This window comes from Tachypleus tridentatus, chromosome 9, assembly GCF_004210375.1.
Source record: "Tachypleus tridentatus isolate NWPU-2018 chromosome 9, ASM421037v1, whole genome shotgun sequence".
NCBI classification, from domain to species: Eukaryota; Metazoa; Arthropoda; class Merostomata; order Xiphosura; family Limulidae; genus Tachypleus; species Tachypleus tridentatus.
The window spans coordinates 96,655,059-96,666,502 of NC_134833.1; the positions used below are offsets into that span (position 1 = coordinate 96,655,059).

Below are 11,444 nucleotides of genomic sequence, written 5' to 3' on the forward strand. Positions count from 1 at the left end.
CACACGAAAACCTTACATAGAGAAGGATATGTGTGCAGCCTTTGTAAACGAAGCTTTCACCGAAGAGCTCTACTCAAACGTCATATGAGTGTTCACAACGGATTAAAAAAATTTTCATGTGAACTTTGTATTTATGCTACTAGTCACAAGAGTAATTTGGAGAGACACCAAATTCGTATGCATGGCTTTCCACAAAAGAAGCAACGGAAATCGGTGTACCAACAAGAGATAACGTCTTCACTACCCTCTTTAAATTTATCTTGTGGACAAAAAGAAAGCGAAAGTGGGATATTTTCCAATTGTTCCGATTGTAAATTCATTTTATACACACCCGAATTATCAAACTATACTTCTACCGAACAAACTTTTATTCCCACAGAAATTGTTAACAGAATTAAAACTGTAGGAGCAGAACATGTTTCTCCATAAAAGGAAATCACTCGATTGTGCTGTTTTCCTTACAAATGTTTGCAATGCAGAAGCGTTTTTAAAAAGAAGTCCCAATATATAATTCATTGTAACCAGATTCATCCCCCCAGGAGCTGCCCTTGAAATGACATTCATTCAGCAGGATCAAGTCAAACCTCTAAACTTAGTTATTCACCCTGCACGAGATGAATTTTGATTTGAAACAGCTAACATTCTTTATAAAATTTAGTAACATTAGGTATTAAGAAATTATATACTATTCATGTATAATTTGTTCATTGCTACTTTAATTATCCCGGTAAAATTTATGCATTTTCTGTACCAGTGAGAATGGTTGATTTTTTAAAGTATCTTTACGAAGCTGTTAATACTTGGAATATATTTATTTCTTGTAAAATCTATTAAATAATTAAAGTTTCTTTGTTCCTTTTTAATACGTCAGAATGAGACACTTGAGCGAATGTTTTCAATACACACATGTATATAGCTTTACTCAATTTCGTTTTTTTTAATAAATTCGTATCGTGTTAAGGACTTTGATTTACATCGAAGACAATAAAGAAAAAAAATTGATCATAATCACAATTATATAACACAAATAACACCTCCCAATTAGAAATATTAATAAGGTTTTGTTATTTATATGTGGTAATTTTCCACATCGTAGGTTTTAAGGTATTCTGAATCCTTTCTGTTTTCTTTATCATTTTTACATATAACGAAAACATTTGTGAAAAAGATATTAGAGACTAGGTAAGTCAATTACTGGTTACTTGAAACGCAAAATAGCTTCTTATATCTTGTTCAGTTGTCGTCACGATTTAAAATTCATATTTTCCACTTAGTTGCTAACGTAAGAGTCAAATAAAAAGTACCCAGTATCGAAAGGCATTCGTAAAATAATTCCATAAATTACAAGAAACATCACTATTACCAAACAAATCTCAAATTTGATCAAAGCGTGATGTCGCATTGAGAGTCATTTGATAATAATAATGTTTGTAATATTTTCGGCATGTCTATTGTAACGTCAGGGCAGAGTGAGTTACAGATTTTTATTTATATGTTACCAACCTGAACCATATGTGTTTCATGCCTGATCAAAACGAGTTTATTAGTAATAAGAAAACACTAGAGACTATCTATAAATTTCTATAAAATAATTAATTACTGTTCTAGATAATTTCCTTTACTTTTTTTTTCTCTTTCAGATATTATTGGTTAATACGATTAATATGGGGAACATGCGTCGTTTGTTGCTCTGTAAACAATAACTTCATAGTGCATTAAGTATTTTTTCGAAGGAAGACTATAATTTAACAGTTGCAACGATAACTAATGTAAATACAACGAGACAAGCAAGAACGTGTTTAGTTGTAAGTTGATTAAAGTACCAAATTATGCATTTCATGATCTGAAGACAATCATATATATAATATTGACAAAAAATACATTCTTAACGTAAAATTTGAAATTCGGAGGTGCATGTATTTTTTTTTAACAAATCGATTAGCCATTCTGCTTCAAACATGAAAAATGTTTAAAATTTTGTAAATATTCATATTGTCCACTTGCAATCATGACGACTGGTTAGAAGGGGTTGATTCTTACACCACTTTATGAAGCACGTACATGCCAAAGACGTCATGGTGAGCAGTTTCCTTTCTTCCCTCGAACACTCATTGGCTGATAATTTTATTAAACTTTGCAACCTCGATCGCCGACATCAACCTCTGTGACCTTTAGCAGAAGCAATCTTTATCGCCTTTGGGTAACCTTGAAGTATAAAGCTGACCAATAACAAAGTTTTCTCATTCAATTTTGTCAGTAGTTTTGGTTTGAAAGACTTAGACGAATATTTATTGAAAGTACCTAAAGCTTGTTGAGGTTAGAAAAACGTTTCAAGAGTTTAATGCGTTTTTCATGAAACATGCTACTTGCTAACCATATATAAATATTTTTTAACCAAACAAAATGGCCTAAAACAAGTAATAACTTTCAATACAATGTTCCCAAGAGAAATATTAAATCGTAGAGTTAATTTGCTTTTGAAGCAGTTTCTTGAACTCACTGATAAACATCAAAACGTAAATTATTCATATTTATATAGATAAAGTGAATGCTTCTTTATTATTTCAGTAGTTATTTAACACTCAAGAAAGAATATGGAGAACAATTCAACAAATGAAAAATAACCAACACACCTAAACACAAAATATTTCTGTTCTTTATGTACCTATAAAATTGATAGAAAAAAACAACATGAAATGCCGCTATTTATCAATGCACCACCACAGTTCGAAAATTCTAGAAGGTTGTGCAACACAATTTTAAGGAAAGCTTCATTGCATTTACACGCACAAACATTACATAAAAAAAACTTATGTGTACAAAGTTCTGGCAGAAGATCTCTACTGAGACGTCACATGAGTGTTCACAACTGATTGAAATAATTTTCATGTGAACTTTGTAGTTATGTTAGTAGTCAAAACAGAATCCGGAGAGACTAATTTCATATCCACCAAATTCCAGAGGAGAAAAAAAAAAAAAAAAAAAACGAGCAGTGTGCATGCAAACGATAAAGTCTTCATCATTGCCTCTGGGTTTATCTTCTAAAAAAAATTTCCACACTGTGGTAGTGAGTAGATTTTATCAACTTGGCTGTTTTAATGTGTTTTGTTTGAATATTTCTTTTCAATTAAACAATTTAATGAAACTCAAACTCATGAAACTACTTATTTTTATATTAACTTAGTATATACTTTTCTGATTTCTTTCAGATTGTCCCACGTCAATCTTTTTTGGTTGAGGTCTTTTAATAATTTCTTTAAATAAGAAAAAAACTCTAAGTAACAATGGAGAATTGCTTTCTTAACCTACAAACTCTTATCGTATGTACATAAATGAACTTTAGACCTAATAAAAAAAGTAGTGTTTTACTGTCGAAATTCATCAGTTGTTTTGTTACTAATAATACTATAACCATGCAAATAAAAGTTCACAGCTAGTCGATTGAATATACGCGATAACTAACACCCATGGAGATACTTCACGGAACACTTACTGAATATAATATAAGAGTATGGCTTAAACATTTTAATACTTTGTGTTACTATTTTTCTTATCTTTAGTTCGGTGTTGTTCATACTTTCTTATGAAACAGTTTTAGTAAAATTTCAGGTTAATTAGTTAAAAAAAACAAAATTCTTCATCAGATCACCTTCTGTGATAAATATAGACACACTGGCCATGTTTCTTGAAAGTCTTTACGAAGAACGTGGAAGCTGTTGACCACTTTCTTGTCTTCTCTTGTGAACTCTATAGCTAATTGTGTACTTGAACCCTTCTCAGAAGAAATCGATCATCCTCTACAACTACAGTCACTCATAGAATTTTAGCTGATCCAATCTTCGTCACTATTGGATTCCGGGAACTAACAGTTGTAATATAACATTCATGTCTTACAGTAATTGATATAATCCTTTATTTTATAATTTACATAATAATTCTAAAAATTTCAGTTATCAAGGTATATAACGCATCTTTCAAGAGAGTAAAGTAATGTTTGAGAAATTACACAGATATTCATTCGTTAAGTGATACGCGAAACATTGTTTAGTATAGTTCAGTTATGTTTTAGAATGGCTGGAATATTAATATCCCCGAATTTTATTAGTTAAACTCAAAATTGTATAAAATGTAGAACAAGCTTGCTATAAATATTTTTTTCTTTAAACATTTTAAAAGATTGATTTAGTGTTACTTTCATTGTTTACGTTTTATTGTGTCTATAAATCCTTACGAAACAATTCCAACGGGAAATTAGAATACTTCTTTCCTTCGAGAACTAAATATTATTGCTCCTTATCAAAAAAATATGTTTGATATATGCAAGACGTTTTGTTTTATGTGTGTATTTTGAAAATATACTGAATGCTCCTTTAAATTTTTTTTTATTACACTAATGAGTACTCCAAACAGCATCTTTCTCTCTAAACTATAACATAATTAATAACTGTTCCAGACTATTCATTTATTATTTTGCTTTTACAGAAAGAGTTGACAAATTTAATGAATACCGGTAACTTGTGTTGTAGAAAAGTTAAAGTTTATTAATCTCTTAACGATTACTTCATAAGACGTTAAGAAAACCTTTAATTAACAGCTGAAACGATAACTGACTGAAATTATATCACATAGATTAGAATATGTTTAGTTGTAAGCTCTCCCTAAGTGACTTACAACAAAATTTTATGCATCAGATTATGTGATGTCAAACACATATGTAAGTTGACAAAGTATTTAAATTGCGTGAAAAACTTAAAACCGCTCATTCCGAAGTTTCTCTATTTTGGGTGAACATGTTAATAGCGACCAATGATGAAAGATAACTATTAATTATACGTTGATAATGGTTATCTTCTGGTTTGAATGGGTTGTTTGTTACATCGCTTCATCAAGCACGTGCACACCGATGACGTCATGGTGACCATTTTATTATCTTCACTCGCTCGTCCATTGGCTCATTATTTACTTTGACCTCCACCAGACAGCACCACTATGACCTTTAGAGTTTCTATGTGTGTAATCTTCAAAACCATTTGGTAATACTGAAGTATACAAGTGACCAACAGTTATCATTTTTATTCATTCTTTCGGTTGCTTTGTTCTAAAGCGGTTGAAGACGGTTGGAGTTTTAATATTGAAATAGCGTTATTTATTGAACGTTTCTGCAGTAGCATAAGGTAAGAAAAACTTTTCGTTTGTTTTTTGATGCAATATTGATAAAACGTTTTACTTATTATCTATTTATAAGAGTTTTGTTTTTATTTGAAAAATTCTATGACTTAAAAACTAATAAAAAAACGTGTACTAATTATCAATAGTTTTCCTAATCGGAATATAAAATATTTGTGGCGAGCAATAAGTGTATAGATCCATTACAGTTGTGTAATCCTGATGAAAAGAAGATCACTTCAAGTAAAAATGTATCATTGAAAATACATTTTTAGGAGTGGTGTATGTTACATTAAAACCATTATGCAGCCCTTCGTGTTTAAGCTATGTAGTTGCACATGCGTAAAAGCCTATTTAGTGAAGACTTCATGTTAAAAGCATACTAAAGTAATATAGTAAACAAGCGAAATAGCTATCAAGCATCTTTCACCATACTCTAATTACATGCCTCTATTATGATTAGCACGAATAAAAAATAATAAACATTAATTTTTGCTAAGCAAAGGAGATCACATTTTACCTAAGTAATGACAGGGATAATTTAATTTGAGAGCCGTTTTTCGAGTGAACTGATACACAGTATAAGGTAAGTTATCCAGTTTTACGTGGATAAAGTAAGCGTTTCTTTATTATTTTATCAGGAATTAAGCAATGATCAGTATGGAAAACGAATTGTCGAGAAGAAAAGGACCATCACCTCGAAAGACGCATCATTCCTGTTCTTTGTGTACCTATACAACTGACAGAAAAAACAATATGAAACGCCATTATCAATCTATGCACCAGCACAGTTTGAAAATTCTAGAATGTTGTGAAACACGATTTTGAGTAAAGCTGCTTTGCGTTTCCACACGAAAACCTTACATAGAGAAGGATATGTGTGCAGCCTTTGTAAACGAAGCTTTCACCGAAGAGCTCTACTCAAACGTCATATGAGTGTTCACAACGGATTAAAAGAATTTTCATGTGAACTTTGTATTTATGCTACTAGTCACAAGAGTAATTTGGAGAGACACCAAATTCGTATGCATGGCTTTCCACAAAAGAAGCAACGGAAATCGGTGTACCAACAAGAGATAACGTCTTCACTACCCTCTTTAAATTTATCTTGTGGACAAAAAGAAAGCGAAAGTGGGATATTTTCCAATTGTTCCGATTGTAAATTCATTTTATACACACCCGAATTATCAAACTATACTTCTACCGAACAAACTTTTATTCCCACAGAAATTGTTAACAGAATTAAAACTGTAGGAGCAGAACATGTTTCTCCATAAAAGGAAATCACTCGATTGTGCTGTTTTCCTTACAAATGTTTGCAATGCAGAAGCGTTTTTAAAAAAGAAGTCCCAATATATAATTCATTGTAACCAGATTCATCCCCCAGGAGCTGCCCTTGAAATGACATTCATTCAGCAGGATCAAGTCAAACCTCTAAACTTAGTTATTCACCCTGCACGAGATGAATTTTGATTTGAAACAGCTAACATTCTTTATAAAATTTAGTAACATTAGGTATTAAGAAATTATATACTATTCATGTATAATTTGTTCATTGCTACTTTAATTATCCCGGTAAAATTTATGCATTTTCTGTACCAGTGAGAATGGTTGATTTTTTAAAGTATCTTTACGAAGCTGTTAATACTTGGAATATATTTATTTCTTGTAAAATCTATTAAATAATTAAAATTTCTTTGTTCCTTTTTTAATACGTCAGAATGAGACACTTGAGCGAATGTTTTCAATACACACATGTATATAGCTTTACTCAATTTCGTTTTTTTTAATAAATTCGTATCGTGTTAAGGACTTTGATTTACATCGAAGACAATAAAGAAAAAAAATTGATCATAATCACAATTATATAACACAAATAACACCTCCCAATTAGAAATATTAATAAGGTTTTGTTATTTATATGTGGTAATTTTCCACATCGTAGGTTTTAAGGTATTCTGAATCCTTTCTGTTTTCTTTATGATTTTTACATATAACGAAAACATTTGTGAAAAAGATATTAGAGACTAGGTAAGTCAATTACTGGTTACTTGAAACGCAAAATAGCTTCTTATATCTTGTTCAGTTGTCGTCACGATTTAAAATTCATATTTTCCACTTAGTTGCTAACGTAAGAGTCAAATAAAAAGTACCCAGTATCGAAAGGCATTCGTAAAATAATTCCATAAATTACAAGAAACATCACTATTACCAAACAAATCTCAAATTTGATCAAAGCGTGATGTCGCATTGAGAGTCATTTGATAATAATAATGTTTGTAATATTTTCGGCATGTCTATTGTAACGTCAGGGCAGAGTGAGTTACAGATTTTTATTTATATGTTACCAACCTGAACCATATGTGTTTCATGCCTGATCAAAACGAGTTTATTAGTAATAAGAAAACACTAGAGACTATCTATAAATTTCTATAAAATAATTAATTACTGTTCTAGATAATTTCCTTTACTTTTTTTTTCTCTTTCAGATATTATTGGTTAATACGATTAATATGGGGAACATGCGTCGTTTGTTGCTCTGTAAACAATAACTTCATAGTGCATTAAGTATTTTTTCGAAGGAAGACTATAATTTAACAGTTGCAACGATAACTAATGTAAATACAACGAGACAAGCAAGAACGTGTTTAGTTGTAAGTTGATTAAAGTACCAAATTATGCATTTCATGATCTGAAGACAATCATATATATAATATTGACAAAAAATACATTCTTAACGTAAAATTTGAAATTCGGAGGTGCATGTATTTTTTTTTAACAAATCGATTAGCCATTCTGCTTCAAACATGAAAAATGTTTAAAATTTTGTAAATATTCATATTGTCCACTTGCAATCATGACGACTGGTTAGAAGGGGTTGATTCTTACACCACTTTATGAAGCACGTACATGCCAAAGACGTCATGGTGAGCAGTTTCCTTTCTTCCCTCGAACACTCATTGGCTGATAATTTTATTAAACTTTGCAACCTCGATCGCCGACATCAACCTCTGTGACCTTTAGCAGAAGCAATCTTTATCGCCTTTGGGTAACCTTGAAGTATAAAGCTGACCAATAACAAAGTTTTCTCATTCAATTTTGTCAGTAGTTTTGGTTTGAAAGACTTAGACGAATATTTATTGAAAGTACCTAAAGCTTGTTGAGGTTAGAAAAACGTTTCAAGAGTTTAATGCGTTTTCATGAAACATGCTACTTGCTAACCATATATAAATATTTTTTAACCAAACAAAATGGCCTAAAAACAAGTAATAACTTTCAATACAATGTTCCCAAGAGAAATATTAAATCGTAGAGTTAATTTGCTTTTGAAGCAGTTTCTTGAACTCACTGATAAACATCAAAAAACGTAAATTATTCATATTTATATAGATAAAGTGAATGCTTCTTTATTATTTCAGTAGTTATTTAACACTCAAGAAAGAATATGGAGAACAATTCAACAAATGAAAAATAACCAACACACCTAAACACAAAATATTTCTGTTCTTTATGTACCTATAAAATTGATAGAAAAAAACAACATGAAATGCCGCTATTTATCAATGCACCACCACAGTTCGAAAATTCTAGAAGGTTGTGCAACACAATTTTAAGGAAAGCTTCATTGCATTTACACGCACAAACATTACATAAAAAACTTATGTGTACAAAGTTCTGGCAGAAGATCTCTACTGAGACGTCACATGAGTGTTCACAACTGATTGAAATAATTTTCATGTGAACTTTGTAGTTATGTTAGTAGTCAAAACAGAATCCGGAGAGACTAATTTCATATCCACCAAATTCCAGAGGAGAAAAAAAACAAAAAAAAACGAGCTCAGTGTGCATGCAAACGATAAAGTCTTCATCATTGCCTCTGGGTTTATCTTCTAAAAAAAAATTTCCACACTGTGGTAGTGAGTAGATTTTATCAACTTGGCTGTTTTAATGTGTTTTGTTTGAATATTTCTTTTCAATTAAACAATTTAATGAAACTCAAACTCATGAAACTACTTATTTTATATTAACTTAGTATATACTTTTCTGATTTCTTTCAGATTGTCCCACGTCAATCTTTTTTTGGTTGAGGTCTTTTAATAATTTCTTTAAATAAGAAAAAACTCTAAGTAACAATGGAGAATTGCTTTCTTAACCTACAAACTCTTATCGTATGTACATAAATGAACTTTAGACCTAATAAAAAAGTAGTGTTTTACTGTCGAAATTCATCAGTTGTTTTGTTACTAATAATACTATAACCATGCAAATAAAAGTTCACAGCTAGTCGATTGAATATACGCGATAACTAACACCCATGGAGATACTTCACGGAACACTTACTGAATATAATATAAGAGTATGGCTTAAACATTTTAATACTTTGTGTTACTATTTTTCTTATCTTTAGTTCGGTGTTGTTCATACTTTCTTATGAAACAGTTTTAGTAAAATTTCAGGTTAATTAGTTAAAAAAACAAAATTCTTCATCAGATCACCTTCTGTGATAAATATAGCCACACTGGCCATGTTTCTTGAAAGTCTTTACGAAGAACGTGGAAGCTGTTGACCACTTTCTTGTCTTCTCTTGTGAACTCTATAGCTAATTGTGTACTTGAACCCTTCTCAGAAGAAATCGATCATCCTCTACAACTACAGTCACTCATAGAATTTTAGCTGATCCAATCTTCGTCACTATTGGATTCCGGGAACTAACAGTTGTAATATAACATTCATGTCTTACAGTAATTGATATAATCCTTTATTTTATAATTTACATAATAATTCTAAAAATTTCAGTTATCAAGGTATATAACGCATCTTTCAAGAGAGTAAAGTAATGTTTGAGAAATTACACAGATATTCATTCGTTAAGTGATACGCGAAACATTGTTTAGTATAGTTCAGTTATGTTTTAGAATGGCTGGAATATTAATATCCCCGAATTTTATTAGTTAAACTCAAAATTGTATAAAATGTAGAACAAGCTTGCTATAAATATTTTTTTCTTTAAACATTTTAAAAGATTGATTTAGTGTTACTTTCATTGTTTACGTTTTATTGTGTCTATAAATCCTTACGAAACAATTCCAACGGAAATTAGAATACTTCTTTCCTTCGAGAACTAAATATTATTGCTCCTTATCAAAAAAATATGTTTGATATATGCAAGACGTTTTGTTTTATGTGTGTATTTTGAAAATATACTGAATGCTCCTTTAAATTTTTTTTATTACACTAATGAGTACTCCAAACAGCATCTTTCTCTCTAAACTATAACATAATTAATAACTGTTCCAGACTATTCATTTATTATTTTGCTTTTACAGAAAGAGTTGACAAATTTAATGAATACCGGTAACTTGTGTTGTAGAAAGTTAAAGTTTATTAATCTCTTAACGATTACTTCATAAGACGTTAAGAAAACCTTTAATTAACAGCTGAAACGATAACTGACTTAAATTATATCACATAAATTAGAATATGTTTAGTTGTAAGCTCTCCCTAAGTGACTTACAGCAAAATTTTATGCATCAGATTATGTGATGTCAAACACATATGTAAGTTGACAAAATATTTAAATTGCGTGAAAAACTTAAAACCGCTCATTCCGAAGTTTCTCTATTTTGGGTGAACATATTAATAGCGACCAATGATGAAAGATAACTATTAATTATACGTTGATAATGGTTATCTTCTGGTTTGAATGGGTTGTTTGTTACATCGCTTCATCAAGCACGTGCACACCGATGACGTCATGGTGACCATTTCATTATCTTCACTCGCTCGTCCATTGGCTCATCATTTACTTTGACCTCCACCAGACAGCACCACTATGACCTTAAGCGTTTCTATGTGTGTAATCTTCAAACCACTGGGTAATACTGAAGTATACAAGTGACCAACAGTTATCATTTTTTTTCATTCTTTCGGTTGCTTTGTTCTAAAGCGGTTGAAGACAGTTGGAGTTTTAAGTTTGAAATAGGGTTATTTATTGAACGTTTCTGCAGTAGCATAAGGTAAGAAAACTTTTCGTTTGTTTTGATGCAATATTGATAAAACGTTTTACTTATTATCTATTTATAAGAGTTTTGTTTTATTTGAAAATTCTATGACTTAAAACTAATAAAAAACGTGTACTGCTAATTATCAATAGTTTTTCTAATCGGAATATAAAAAACATCTGCATGACAACAGGCAGCACAGATCCATTACAGATCCTATAACCTGATGAAAGAAACATTCATTCAGAAGCAAAAAAAACGCATCATTGAACATAC

General features: G+C 30.6%; 1 protein-coding gene across 2 annotated transcripts in view; it reads left to right on the top strand.

The window, feature by feature from the left end:
- Positions 1-11,444, top strand: part of LOC143225826 (uncharacterized) — a 439,460-nt gene that overhangs the window by 164,150 nt on the left and 263,866 nt on the right. The window lies entirely within an intron of this gene.